This window comes from Bombina bombina, chromosome 9, assembly GCF_027579735.1.
Source record: "Bombina bombina isolate aBomBom1 chromosome 9, aBomBom1.pri, whole genome shotgun sequence".
NCBI classification, from domain to species: Eukaryota; Metazoa; Chordata; class Amphibia; order Anura; family Bombinatoridae; genus Bombina; species Bombina bombina.
The window spans coordinates 75701554-75715801 of NC_069507.1; the positions used below are offsets into that span (position 1 = coordinate 75701554).

General features: G+C 36.7%; 1 protein-coding gene across 2 annotated transcripts in view; it reads left to right on the plus strand.

Moving 5' to 3' along the window:
* Window positions 1-14248, plus strand: part of PRKG1 (protein kinase cGMP-dependent 1) — a 1360211-nt gene that overhangs the window by 1075962 nt on the left and 270001 nt on the right. The window lies entirely within an intron of this gene.

The window sequence follows — 14248 nt, forward strand, 5'->3', positions numbered from 1 at the left end:
GCTAACTGAGCACATGGGTGAGCCAATGGCAATCGGTATATATGTGCAGCCACCAATCAGCAGCTAGAACCTAGGTTCTTTGCTGCTTCTGAGCTTACCTAGATAAACCTATCAGCAAAGGATAACAAGAGAAGGAAGCAAATTAAATAATAGAAGTAAATTGGAAAGTTGTTTAAAATTGCATTCTCTATCTGAATCATAAAAGAAAAATGTTGGGTTTCATGTCCCTTTAAGCTTTTTGTGCGCATTGGGTTATTACAAGCTGAAAGTAAATTGTTTTCACACGTGGACTAACCTGATGCGCGCATAAAAAGAATATTACACCCTACTCGCACGCTAACCTGATGACATATTCTCAAGTGCGATAACCCAACATGAAAATATGAATATTTCACATTCCAATGTTCTTCACATAGTAGAATACATTCTATTTCTTGATAAATACATATTTCTACATATATATATGATGGTATTTTGATACGATAGATAGATAGATAGATAGATAGATAGATGATAGGAATATATATTTATAAATACTTAGACTATATTCTGCTATGTGCAGAACATTAGAAAGTGAAATAATTACAGTAAATACGCAGTATAGCACTTTCTTAAATATGACTATTGCATAAATATGCATTTTCATGTTTTATTCTACTTAACTGCAAAGGGCTGTAATGCACTTATATATATGTCTATATGTGTGTACATATGTGTTTTATATATTAGACATGTACAGTATATGTATGTATCTCTTTTTTTTTCTCTTTTTTTTTATCCCTTTACAGCCATTTTTTTTTTTCAAACACCTGAGCACTTTTTTGTGAAATATTTTTTTAAATATTTGTTATTAGATGGGTTATTATGACTGTAACTGTATTTTTAAATGCATTTTTGATGTGTTTTGTGACACTTTTCTTTTCGCAAAACTGTTAACCAGAGCTCTGAGGACGCATTATCCCGACTCACGTTAACTTCATATGCGCTCAAGTGATTGCGTTTACTTTCAAATTGTAATACGGGCAATAAACCCAACATGCTCAAACACCTGCGATAAACCCCTTTTCGCTCGCATTTAACTGTTAGCGCTCCATTTTTTATCTGGCCCTTTAAAGGAAATTATAATATACATGGGGACTTGATTTTCAGATACACGACAAAAGTAAATGTAGTTTGGATGCTTTCCCCCCCACCAAAAAAAAAAAAAAAAAATATTTAAAGGAATTTAAATTAGAACTAAATTATATTAAGACTTCTTTTGTTGTAGGTTTTTAGGAGTCTTTTTGTTTTCACCTTTTTCCCCCCAGTACTTATCTATAATATATGTAGAAAAGTAAATTTCCACCACTGCATGATTTGGATAAAACATACAATTGTACACCACTTTTCATTTTACTTCTCTAATCATATTTGCTTAATTCTCTTGTTATCCTTTGCTGAAGAAACATCATTGCACTACTGGCAACTAGCTGATCACATCTCGTTAGCCAATAAAAAGAGAAAAATGTGTGCAGGCACCAATCAGCAGCTAGGTCCCATTAGTGTAGGATATGTGCATATTCTTTTTAAACAAGGGATACAAGAGAACGAAGCACATTTAAAAATAGAATTGAATTTAAAAGTGTCTTAAAATGACCTGCCCTATCTAAATCATGCAAGTTTAATTTTGACTTTCCTATCCCTTTAAGTGTTTTTGGAGTAGATGTGCTGTGTCTTTTAATAAAACTCATATAATTGTTTCTGCCTTTGTGTTCGGGATATAAACATTTGCTATTAAATGTGATTCACACTACTGTTTATTTTAGCTTGCAAGTGATGCCAGGGAATGCTGGATTTAAAGGATACCATAAAACCTAAGATTGTGCTTTCCAGGAGAAAAAATAAATTCTAGAAAGGTTAAAGTCTCAAAAGTCACTAAAACAATCATTGTTCCACAACAAAATGCAGATTAGAAGAAACACAGTTTTGAAAAATATCTCTGATACAGAAAAATAATTTCTATAATGATAAAAAAAATTCAGTTGGCAGAGCGTAATAAAGTAGCACTAAAAGCTGTAAATGAAATTGTTCATCCATAGTTGCGATTTTCCCGGGACCGTCAAGTTTTTTTGGCTTCCTGTCCCTGTCATTTAAGCTTTTGCCTTGTTCAATTCAGCATATATATATATAGTTTATGAATATTGTGTGCAGTGCAGTACTCCCACCACAGGGGATGCTGTGGCATTAGTCTCATTGCTTACAGTATGCTTTTTATGTAGGTTATCTGTGGTTTTCTGTTACAATGAAGTTATAAGGTTTGTTTCCTGGTTGTGCAGAAATATAGGAACTCAGCTGCAGACTTAATGAGAACTGAATATGTATCACTTAGTTGAACAGGCTATTAAGTAGCATAGACTGTTTGGTGAAGTGAAATAAAGTTAATGTAATTTACATAGGAGGAAATAGAGTTATAATTCACTCTATTATTGACTCTGATATCAGGATAGGAGTAAGATTCTGAAATGTAAGAAGAGTTCCAAATTACTCCTTCATAGATTAGCCAGCAGGTATTGAAGGGAATAATGTGCACAGCGAGGACTAGCACAGTTCATCCAAAAGGTAAGCAAGCAGGTTATAGCAAAGGACTTAGGTGTTAAGTTTTCCTTCACAGCGTTACCATGATGAGGGAATACCTATGAGGCACAGAGTCTTTGTACTAGCCCGCTATAGAGCCGAGATCAGTAACCGCTGGTAGGAGGAGCTGAGACTCTGACTGACAGCGGCACAAGCGACAGTGAAAAATGAAGCTCCGGTCACAGAAGAGGTAAGCGGCTGTCTCTAAATGAGTGTTTGAACTGTAGGAGAGACAACCGGTTGAGTGCAATGTCAGAAGGCTTGATAAGATGGTAAGTGAAGTCCCGCTGAGAAGGCGTGTGGCTTGTAAGCAGCTGCAGGTAAAGTGCCGCTTACGGCAAAACATGAAATGTGATAAATCCTTAGTGCAGCAGAGGGTATTAGGAGCAATATGAAAATCACTGTGTTATAATCCTCCAGAGGAAAAAGGATAAGTAGAATCCAGTTGACAAAGGAAAAAAGCTTTGTAATCCACAAGGAGAGCTTGATAGAGAACTCAGTAGCAAAGATAGCAGGACTGCTACAAACAGCTACATGTGCAATAACTAAGCACCTGTCTGCAGTCAGGTGATGACTTAAATGCAGACAGGTAGAGACCATGTGATTGAAAGGTAACTGGAAAAAGCGGACTGGAATCCTTACAGAAGTTTAGCAGTGTGAGATCAGTTTGTGTCAGGTAAGGGAAAGCCATGATTGTATAATACCAGGAAGGTAGGAGGCAAGTTGTGATGGAACTTATTTAATTTCCCTTATTTATATACTGAGGCTTTGCTTAGCAGGAGTTTAACACATCAGGCTTTTCATGTGCTGGGACTAGGGTTGCCACCCGCTCCAGTTTCACCGGGATAGTCCCGGTCTGAGGCTCTGTGTCCCGTGACCCGGAACTAGCCTTAAATGCCCCGGGCTAAGCGCTCCCCTGACGCATTGAGCACAAACTTTACAAAATATTAGATGGCCAGAGGAGCGCTTAGCCCTGGGTTACTAATTGGGTAGTCTGCAGACTTCAGGAGAGCTGGAGAGACGGAGTACGATGACTAGTGTGACACCAGTGGGAGGGGGAAAGAGGGTCAGAGCGGGGAAGTTGTCACATCCTGCAGGCAGCAGAGAGAGAGGCAGGACATCGTGATCACGCGTGTTCCCCCGGCCCCACCTCCACCAGTTACCCCGAGTCCGGTCACACAGGTTCATGAAGCCTAGAAGCAAGGTAATGCGCCAAACACTGCTCCAATAATTTTGTTAGTTTGTGATTAAACCTAATGGCATAACAGTTATGTTTGTTAATCTAGCTATACAGCACTATTTTACTTGTTATTGGGGTTTCAACTTAGTGTGTATATATATATATATATCTATCATATATTATATATATTATATATGTATATATTATATATATATATTATATATATTATATTTATATTATATATATATATATATATATATATATATATTAATTATATAAATATAAATATATATATATTATATATTATATATATATATATTATATATATATATATTATATATATTATATATATATATATAATATATATATATATATATTTATTATAAATATATATTATAAAAATTGATGTCATAATAAATTTGATGCCGCGAGAAGCCACGCCCCAAAGCCACGCCCAAGCCACTCCCCAACCACTCCCTGAAACACACACCCTCCACGCCCACTTATTTAGTGTCCAGGAATTTCCTGGGCAAAAGGTGGCAACCCTAGCTGAGACTGGAATTCATAGAATATATATAAAAAAAACAGATTTACTGGAACATTTCTGGGTCAATTAACTTCTTGCCCACAATCACTGCAGCAGTAAAGTTAAACATTGGGTATTTACCTCATAAAATTCTACTTGCTTGTGGAACTTTCAATAGTGTCTTAGTAAAAATAAAACATAAAAACAAATCCACAACATATCTGAATATATTTTTCTCAGTAATACAGACAGCAGTTAACAGATTAAACATTCTGTGGTTATCACTGTTAGTTTCAGGCTGTGTAACATCTATATAAACTAGTGTGCTTTGTGGTGTCCTGATTTACAGATACTAACTCTTGTTTGCTTATTTTGGTAGTTGCCTTAAAGTGACACTGAACCCAATTTGTTTCTTTTGTGATTCAGATAGAGCATGCAATTTTAAGCAACTTTATAATTTACTCCTATTATCAATTTTTCTTCGTTCTCTTGCTATCTATATTTGAAAGGCATCTAAGCTTTTTTTTAGGTTCAGGCTCTGGACAGCACTTTTTTTTATTGGTGGATGAATTTATCCATCAATCAGCAAGGACAACCCAGGTTGTTCACCAAAAATGGGCCGGCATCTAAACTTACATTCTTGCATTTCAAATAAAGATACCAAGAGAATGAAGAAAATGTGGTAATTGGAGTAAATTAGAAAGTTGCTTAAAATTTCATGCTCTATCTGAATCATGCAAGAAAAATTTTTGGGTTCAGTGTCCCTTTAACCCCTTAATGACCGAGGACGTGCAGGGTACGTCCTCAAAAAAAAGGCAGTTAATGCCTGAGGACGTACCCTGCACGTCCTCGGTGTGGAAAGCAGCTGGAAGCGATCTTGCTCGCTTCCAGCTGCTTTCCGGTTATTGCAGTGATGCCTCGATATGGAGGCATCCTGCAATAACCTTACACGGCCATCCGATGCAGAGAGAGCCACTCTGTGGCCCTCTCTGCACCGGACATCGATGGCCGGTATCGTTGGTGGGTGGGAGCCGACTTGGGAGGCGGGTGGGCGGCCATCGGTGTTCCCTGTGTCGTCAAGGGGGGCGGGATCGGGGGCGGGCCGTTAGGGGGCGCGCACGGGCGCGCGCGCGTGCACGGAGGATGGCGGGCGGGCGCGTGCACGGGGCGGGAGCGGGTGGGAACCGCTACACTATGGAAAAATTTTTTGGTAACAAATGGCCAAATCTTGTTTGTGCAAAAGCACAAAAAGAGATCATGGAGGGGTGGGGGGTTGGTTTTGTGTGGGGGGAAGCTACACTGCAGAAAAATTTAATAAAAACTAAAAAAAAACCATTTTTTCTGCTAAACTGGGTACTGGCAGACAGCTGCCAGTACCCAAAATGGCGCAGATTAAGTTAGAGTGGGAGGGTTATAGAGCTGTTTGGGGGGGATCAGTGAGGTTGGGGGCTAAGGGGGGGATAGTACACAGCAGCATATGTAAATATGCTTTTTAAAAAAAACAAAAAAAAAAACATAGCTTTTATTTTAGTACTGGCAGACTTTCTGCCAGTACTTAAGATGGCGGGGACAATTGTGGAGTGGGGGAGGGAAGAGAGCTGTTTGGGAGGGATCAGGGGGTCTGATGTTTCAGGTGGGAGGCTGAGCTCTACACTAAATGTGATATTAACCCTGCAAGCTCCCTACAAGCTACCTAATTAACCCCTTCACTGCTAGCCATAATACACGTGTGATGCGCAGCGGCATTTAGCGGCCTTCTAAATACCAAAAAGCAACGCCAAAGCCATATATGTCTGCTATTTCTGAACAAAGGGGATCCCAGAGAAGCATTTACAACCATTTGTGCCATAACTGCACAAGCTGTTTGTAAATGATTTCAGTGAGAAACCTAAAATTGTGAAAAATTTAACGTTTTTTTTAATTTGATCGCATTTGGCGGTGAAATGGTGGCATGAAATATACCAAAATGGGCCTAGATCAATACTTGGGGTTGTCTACTACACTACACTAAAGCTAAAATTACCCCAAAAAGCTCCCTACATGCTCCCTAATTAACCCCTTCACTGCTGGGCATAATACACGTGTGGTGCGCAGTGGCATTTAGTGGCATTCTAATTACCAAAAAGCAACACCAAAGCCATATAAGTCTGCTATTTCTGAACAAAGGGGATCCCAGAGAAGAATTTACAACCATTTATGCCATAATTGCACAAGCTGTTTGTAAATAATTTCAGTGAGAAACCTAAAGTTTGTGAAAAAATTTGTGAAAAAGTGAACAATTTTTTTTGTTTTAACGCATTTGGCGGTGAAATGGTGGCATGAAATATACCAAAATGGGCCTAGATCAATACTTTGGGTTGTCTACTAAAAAAAAATATATACATGTCAATGGATATTCAGAGATTCCTGAAAGATATCAGGGTTCTAATGTAACTAGCGCTAATTTTGAAAAAAAGGGGTTTGGAAATAGCAAAGTGCTACTTGTATTTATGGCCCTATAACTTGCAAAAAAAGTAAAGAACATGTAAACATTGGGTATTTCTAAACTCAGGACAAAATTTAGAAACTATTTAGCATAGGTGTTTTTTGGTGGTTGTAGATATGTAACAGATTTTGGGGGTCAAAGTTAGAAAAAGTGTATTTTTTTTCAATTTTTCCTCATATTTTATAATTTTTTTTATAGTAAATTATAAGATATGATGAAAATAATGGTATCTTTAGAAAGTCCATTTAATGGCGAGAAAAACGGTATATAATATGTGTGGGTACAGTAAATGAGTAAGAGGAAAATTACAGCTAAACACAAACACTGCAAAAATGTAAAAATAGCCTTGGTCCCAAACGGACAGAAAATGGAAAAGTGCTGCGGTCATTAAGGGGTTAAAGTTATTGTTCCTATGTCAGTAATGTAATGTAAGGGAGGTACTGAGGAGGTTGTTCCTTTAAATGCATTAGAGGGCTGTAACAGTGCATAAAGAACATACTAGCAATTTGCTTATTGCACTATGTACTTTCATGTAACCATGTGTTTAACCCCTGCAGAGTGATTAAGCACATAATTAAAGTCAGTTCCAGAGCAGAAATGCACTGCTGGGAGGTAGCTAAACACATCTGGTGAGCCAATGACAAAAGACAAATGTGTGTAGCCACCAATCAACAGCTAGCTACCAGTAGTGCACTGCTGCTGCTGAAGCTATGTACATATCCTTTTTTAACAAAGGTACCCAAGAGTAGAAGTGAATTTAAAAATTACATGCTATATCTGAATCATGAAAGTTTAATTTAAACATTCCTATCCCTTTAAGCAATCAATATGACTAAATTATACTATTAATATTTATGTGCTTGTTTTGGGATGGATTGGAGTGGGCGGAGCTACACAAACATGTTCCTGGCTTTGCTGCAAAGTGTCCCTGATTCCCCCCCCCCCCCCAAATGATTCAACTATAATTATGATTATGTTTAATATTTATTATAAATGAATAGTACATTTATTTTTTGCCCCATGGAAGCCTTAGCTGGATGCCCCCTCTGTGGAGCGGTTTCTAAATTATTTTTTGCAGCGAGCGGTACAGCCCCTAAGAAGGTTGCTGCCTGCCCCTTGCCTATTCTGCACAATTACAGTTTATCCTTTCTTGCCCGATCAGACAAACTGCACATAGGCATTTACATTTCCTTGACATACAGATTCAGGAGTGTGCTTGTATAGAAGAAAGTCACATGGTCATTAGCTATGTGATTGTCTGTCAGGTCCACTGTGGGGATGGATGGAGGAGCCATGCTGGGGGGAGGGTTTACAGATACTTTTTGAGTGCTAAAGGGATAGTAATGTAAAATTTAAACCTTCATGATTAAGACTTGGGAGCATATTTAACAATGTGCGAGTGACATGATACGAAGTAGCGTATCATGTCCGATGCCCATCGATAAATGCGGACAGCATACGCTGTCTGCATTTATCATTGCACCAGCAGTTCTTGTGAACTGCTAGTGCAATGCCGCCCCCTACAGATTTGCGGCCAATCGGCTGCTAGCAGGGGGTGTCAATCAACCCGATCGTTTTTGATCGGGTTGATTTCTGTCCGCCACCTCAGAGCAGGTGGACAAGTTATGGAGCAGCTTGAAGAGTACACCCAGCTAGCTATTGATTGGTGGCTGCAAATACTGTATATGCTTCTTGTTACTGGCTCACCCACTGCGTTCACCTTGCTCCCCATAGTTAGGCTGACCATATTGCCGCTTTAAGAAGGAACACATATGAAAAATACATATGTGAGGGTTCTTATACAAAACCATTTCTTTAAACAGCCCTGACACATGTATTTTTCATATGTGTCCCTTTTTAAAGCGGCAATATGGTCAGCCTACCCATAGTGCATTGCTGCTCCAAAAAGCATACTAAGAGAATGACGATAAAGGAAATTTGATAATAGAAATAAATTGGGAAGTTGTTTAAAATCACGTACTCTGAGTCATGATCATGCCATTTTTACTTTACTGTCCCTTTAACATTGCAGCAAAATCTTTACTTTATACATAACTTACTTATAGGGCACACAATATTAAAATAAAACAAAAAAAAATTTACTGTCTCTTTAAATTGAAGGATTTTTTTCTTTCTAAGTTGCAATAATAAAAAAAGCTGTTAAAATGTATTTGTAATGGAATTCCAAATCCCATAGCACTTGAGAAATGAGTAGGGGGTGCATAATGATGACGCTGAACTGTAGTAAAAACTAAATACAGATACACAAAACACATTAATACAGAAGACTGAGGGAGTTCTCAAACATACATTAAATATAATAGTTTTAAATATAAAACAGGGTAATGAACTTAGGTTTATTCTGTTGATAGTGATAAATATACAAAATACTTATATTTATTTACTTTATATTTATTTAAGAAATATTTTGTTCATTTAGATGGTGACTCTCCTAATAAAATGTTTATTTTTTATTTTTTTTTCTTTAAAGGGACACTAAGCCCTAAGAATAAAAGGAAGCTCCTCAGCTCTAGGAAAAGGGGAAGGGTAGAAGAGGGGGCTATCTTATTCCCCTCACCAAGCCTCCCAAAGGGAACAAGACTTAGTGCCCTTTCCATGAAGTCTTAAACGGACAGTAAAGTCATACTTAGACATTCATAATTAAGGTAGAGCATACAATTTTAAACAACTTTCCAATTTACTTCTGTTATGTAATTAGCTTCCTTCTCTTGTGATCCTTTGCTGAAAGTTTTATCTAGGAACAGCAAAGAACCTAGGTTCTAGCTGCTGTTTGGTAGCAGCATATATATATATATATATACAGAATGTCATTGGCTCACCCATGTGTTCGGTTAGAAACCAGTTGTGCATTGCTGCTCCTTCAACAAATGAAACCAAGAGAATGAAACATATTTGATAATAGAAGTAAAATGGAAAGTTGTTTAAAATTGTATGTACTTATTTTTTAGTTATAATATCTAGAGTATCCCACAGCTCCAAAATCTCTCAATGAAGGGCGGAATGCCCCCTAGATCTAAAATATGCTCCACTATGTTTTTATAGTCTATGGTTTCAACCACTATGTTCTAAACTGGAGGAGATTGCTTCTTCCAACATTTCGCTATAAATAATTTCACCACCATAAGGGCACACATTGAGATGTCTCCTGAGCCGGGCACACCCTGCATTCCCAGATGTAATAGGCAAACCTCTGGACACGCCCATGAAGGCAAGCTAAATTTAAATGTGTGTCCTAAGGGGATGAGCTCTCAGGGTATCCCCACCACGCATGTATATCACAGCCTATAGCATTTCAGAAACACTTTTTTTTATGTCACTGAGCCACTATTTTAACATGATCATATATAGTCTGCTACGTCTCTCTGCCAATTCCTCCGTTGGTTTCCCCTTGCCTTAAAAATACAATTTTACATTTTAACCATAAAATACAAAGCCATCATCAATACTGCACCCTCCTAGATTTCTGCCCTTAAAGGGACATAAAACAGATCTGTGCATATTCTAAAAGGGCTAATACATTTTTTTTAAAAAATGCATAAAAAAAAATTGTTTCAAAATTGCTGACAAGTATTCTAAAATATTTTTCAAAAATAAGCAAAATGAATTACATAGCTAAGCTGCCTGGAGAAGCCAACTCCACCCCCCCCCCCTTATCAGTGTTTAGACACAGGCATTGTATTTCAACTGAACTCTTAGCTTCTAGGCATGCTCCAGCAGATAATCCCTGTGCATTTTTGCATTCTACCAAAACAACAATAGATATAGATACAGCCATAGAAGGAAATGTGTGGGGGAAGTTAGAGCTTTACAATTCAGAAACTAAAAATTAAGGGTTAATGGCGAGGCACTGCAGTATAAATTTGCAGGTAAAGTAATTAAAGTACATCTTATTATATTTTTTCTCTATCCCAACTTGTTGTATGTCCCTTTAACTGCAAATACTCCCTACCTCCCCCCTCCGGTCTGCCCAAGACGTACTTCTCATCTCTCATTACGTCCATAACACTCTTGCCTGCAAACCGTTTCCAGAACTGCACCTATTATATGGAACTCCTTCCATCGCTCAGTCAGATTTGCATCTAGTCTCAAAAGCTTCTAGCATTCCTTAAAAGTCCACCTTTCCTGTCGATTTATGTAAATGTAAATGTATGGTTATTGTACTTCGCAACTGTATACTTTAATGTTACAGCACTGTGTAATGTATTGGTGCTTTATAAATAAACAATAATAATAATAATATCTTACGAGCCTTAGGGCTACATATAAATGTCCAGTGACACAGGGATATAGGTAAGGTATCTGCTGTTCACCCCTACAGATGGCACTTTTCATTGTGGCCCCCCTTTTTTGCCCACCTAATAGAAGCCCACAAAGCACACATTTTAGTTCACTTTTTCTCTGGGCCATAAAAACTATGGCACACATTCTTAATTCTGCCTTTTCTGAGGGGCCACCAAAACTAGTGCAGAGGGCCACATGTGGACCATTGGCCATCAGTTGGACATCTCTGATCTAGAATAACAGGTAGTGTTAGGCACATACAGTATATGCATGGAAAGTGTTTATTTTCTAACTGAATATTTCCTACATATAAAAAAGCCTAGCAAGGAAAGCAGATAGTGAGATCACTGGAACTTCTTGTTTGCCTGGGGATATTTTGCCACCAGAATATCTTCCATAGAGCCGCACAGTGCTCCGTTTGCAATATATGCTGTAACAGTAGTGTTTTTATTTTTATTTCTAGCCCTTTTAAACAGCGGAGAGCCTATTTGCAAACTATCTGGCAGGTAGAGGTATACATTTTGGCAAATGCTGCTAAAATATTTTACCTCTGTTGTATTTCCTAACATTTCTCATCAGGTGCCTTCTCCTAGGGGAGTCAAGATGCTTTTGTATAATTCTCATAATTTTGCCTTGAAGTACATTAATAATTTTGCCTTCCATATAGTCCCACCTGCTGAGCTATTCAGCATAAAACAGGAAGACCAACATTTCACTTTTTTAATTTATTTTAAAGGGACATAATACTTATATGCTAAATCACTTGAAAGTGATGCAGCATAAAGGTAAAAAGCTGACAAGAAAATATCACCTGAGCATCTCTATGTCAAAAGGGAAGATATTTTACCTCAAAATGTCCTCATCTCACCAGAGTAAGTGTTGTGTAAAAAGGTATCTTTCAGTTACTGCCCAGCTGCAGGGAAAAAAGGAATAAATGAACAGCAGCCAATCAGCATCAGCAGTCATGGACTCTTTCACTGTGATCTCATGAGATTTCATAGTAAACTTCCTTAAACTGAATAGGGAAATAACATGAGTGTGCATGAGGCTTGCTCCCTTGCAGGTTCCGGGAAAGGCATACTGATTTGCTGCTTAAAGTCCTTTACAATGGGGTGTGAATACTTAGGACATTTTGAGGTAAAATATCTTTCTTTTTTACATAGAGATGTTCAGGTGATATTTTCTAGTCGGCTTTTTACAGCTATGCTGGATCATTTTCAAGTGTTTCAACATTTGAGTATTATGTCCCTTTAAGTTTAAAGGGACATAACAATACAAAAAAGAAAAAAGAATGCTGTAATGTGTTTGATAATTATAACACTATTGATTGCATGTAACTAATATATATAAATAGTCATACTTCAAAAAAAAAAAATCTCTTTCTGGATTTGAAAAGTAAAAACTCTGGGCCGCATTATTAGTTGCACACGATTGATGCTGTATGGCACGTTATTTCGCTCTCTGCCTCGCATAAGCAATAACTTACAATTGAGTATTAAAAGTTGTTGCTTAATATATTTTACCAAACCATTTTTAACACAACACCTGATATTTATATAGCACACTGTCAATACTCTCATTGGAAAACAGTAGTAGCAGGCTCATTGTATATGTTTTGAATTAGTCTTAATTCACTTGGTATCATTTGTTGAAGGAGCAGCAATGCATTACAGGAAGCTAACTGAACACATCATAAGAGTTTTGACTTTACTATCAAAATCTTCTATAACCCTATCTTCATTTTAAATTGATCATAGTTGCCAACTGTCCCATTTTTCCCGGGACAGTCCAGCTTTTTTGGCTTCCTGTCCTTGTCTTTTAAAGGGACAGTACACTGTAAAATTGTTTTTCCATTAATGTATTTTAAATGACTTGTTATACCAACTGCAGAGTATAAAATATTGGAGAAATTCCATTTTCATGCTTATTTGTGTATATGAAGTAGCTGATTTTGTGCTTTGAAACCACAGCCTATTACAATGGGTTGAACTTAAAGGTGATATCAGATCTCATTATGTTCTAAGTTTGTGTAAACAGACTTGCTTCCTTATCTTTTATTTGGCTGGAACACCAAAGCTCAATACATAGAGAGAACAATGGAAAATTATCATTTTATTACTTAAGTATCCTGCATCCCACTGAGAGTGTAATCTCTTCTGCTGGCTGTGTATACTTAGGCTATTCAATAGCCTATACTCCAGTATTAATTTGTTCAGTATAGGTGGCGATACCACAGGCTAAATCAGCTATTTCAAATGCTGAAATAGGAGTAAAGGAGCTACTTGTAACCAATTGAATACACTCTAGCAGGTTAAAAGGATCATTGGGAATAATTTAAAGGGGGGAACATTTTTGGGTGAGCTGTCCCTTTAAGCTTGTCCCCTGTTCAATTCAGTATATATATATATATATATATATATATATATATATATATATATATATATATATATATATATATATATATATAGGGTGCTGTGGGCATTAGTTTCATTTAATTTCTGGCTGTGTAATATCTATATTAACTATGATTCTTTGTGGTGTCCTGCTATACAGATGCTGAAGGGTTAATCATTTAACCGAATGTTCATAATATCCACATAATATCCACATTCGAAATTTTGAATGTAACATTCCATTTAACAGATACTATTTAGAAGTTCAATAGTTGATGTAGTAGGGAATTTAGTAAATTAAAACATAATAGATAAAATTATATCAATTTGAATGTTTCTATTTCGAATATTGCATATTTTGAACATTACATTTAAAGAGAGCATTAGAAATACTATTACAAATATATTGATTCAAGTTTTTCGATTTCAAATATTACATTTAAAGAAAGCAATGCATTAGAAATACTCTACAATGCTCTACAAATACCTGATAATAATAATAATAATAATAATAATAATAATAATAAAGCAATGCATTAGAAATACTATTAAATTAAACGAATGTTAGAATGTTTTATATTTGAAATTCGAAACAAAAAACAAATGTATTAAAATTAGTTTCATTTTTCGAATGTTGCAAAACATTTGCCCATCTCTATAATGGACTAAATGTAAACTGCGAACAAATTTTTAATTTTCTACTCCCATTAAAATTATTGGGATCAGAAAATTAAATTTGACTACCATAC